Genomic DNA, 1,628 nt, shown 5'->3' with positions numbered 1-1,628 from the left:
CCCCCACCCCAGTGCCTTGCCTCGGCATGGCGGGGTCAGATCAGGCGCAATTCCCACACTGTGTTCCTGGTCATCACCATTTTCATCAGACAATTTTGGTGAAAGTCTGATTCTTGCTTGGTGACGATTGTCTTCCAGGGTTTTGAGTATGCCATTCCATTGCCTCTTGTCTGCGTGATGTCTACTGAGAAATCAAAGCTTGGTCTTTCTTACTGGTGCCCTACTGTAGGTCTATTTTATTTTGCAAGAGCTTTCCCCAGAATTGTTTCTTTGCCTTCAGTTTTGGAGTTTAAATTTATTATATCTTATGTCTTTCCAGTATGAGATGTGTTGAGTCTTTTGGGCAGAACCCTGTTCATCTTTCATGATATTAGGGAAAATTTCTGCCAATAAATAAGGTAGTCACTCAACTTTTAAATAGTTGTTGGCAGATTCAGGTTTTCCATTTCTTCTTAGGTCACCTTTTGCAATTTGTACAGCCCCCCGTAAAGCTGCCCATCTCAGAAAGCATTCAAAATTAGAGGCTGACATTTGCTGACACTTTTTTTCTTTTCCTCAATCAGTCTTCCCAGAGACTTCTGCATTTTGCCTTTTAATCAACAACCTTTTGGTTTTGTTGATCGTCTTCATCGCTTTAGGTTTTAATATTTATGTGCTTATATTTGTTTTCATTTTCTTCTAAGTTCTTTTTCAATATTTTTTCTAATTTTTTAATTGAATACTTAATTCACTAAAATTTTGAATCTTCTTTTTTTACAATTCATGCAGATGATTTCACTATGCTTCGTTTCTAAATATTTTTAAAAATATCCGCCATAGTTTCTGTTTTAATCTCGGGTATACTTATAATGATTTTTTTAATTGTTAAATTTATAGGGGAAAGGTCTACTCTTTTCCTGTTGGTTTCTATTTTCAGTGCATTGAAAGAGCGTGCTCTGTGTGAAATCATTCCTTTGGAATTTGCTGTGATTTCCTTTGTCAAGTTTATAAATGTTCTGTGTGGCCTTATAAAGAATATGCGTTTTTTTATTTGTTGGGTGATGATTCTTTCTGAATATATACTATCATTTGTAAATATCATGTACTGTTTTTGTAATAAAATACTTCTGTTGTTTCCAAAAGAAGAGAGAGGGGAAAATAATCTACCCTTCAGGGACCTAGTTTTAGTTGGAAAGGGAGAGCCATAAAAGCAGAATCTGAGCAAGATGCTGGGAATCCACGGGACTCGACCAGGCCTGGCCCTGGAGAAGTAGCTCCCTCTCTTACTCCTAGTCTGTGGGAGCTGCTAATGCAGCACTGCCGCTCTCAGAAATGCTAGCGACAGGTTCAGCTTTGTGAATGCCATTCCCAGGGAGCCGGCTGATGACTCAGGAGTTACCTCTACCCAGACAGCACAGTGGTCATCATCTGGTTCACTGGGGCCTTCGCATTTCAAATACTTCTACTTCACCGATGCTGAGGGGAATCTTTTAACTGGGGATGTTATCTGAGATGGGCGGAATGCGAATTAGATTAAAATGCATTGAACATTCATTCAGTTTGGGCTGAGGGTTGTTGCCGTCTATACTTAAGGCTTGCTAGAGAAGGTCTTGGTCTTTACCTTGACCCACCTTCTTTTCAGTTCCATG

The sequence above is a fragment of the Echinops telfairi genome, unplaced genomic scaffold (genome assembly GCF_000313985.2).
Source record: "Echinops telfairi isolate 266 unplaced genomic scaffold, ASM31398v2 ScPeMD7_7439;HRSCAF=8477, whole genome shotgun sequence".
Taxonomy (NCBI): Eukaryota; Metazoa; Chordata; class Mammalia; order Afrosoricida; family Tenrecidae; genus Echinops; species Echinops telfairi.
Note: the sequence above shows the minus strand (reverse complement) of the source record.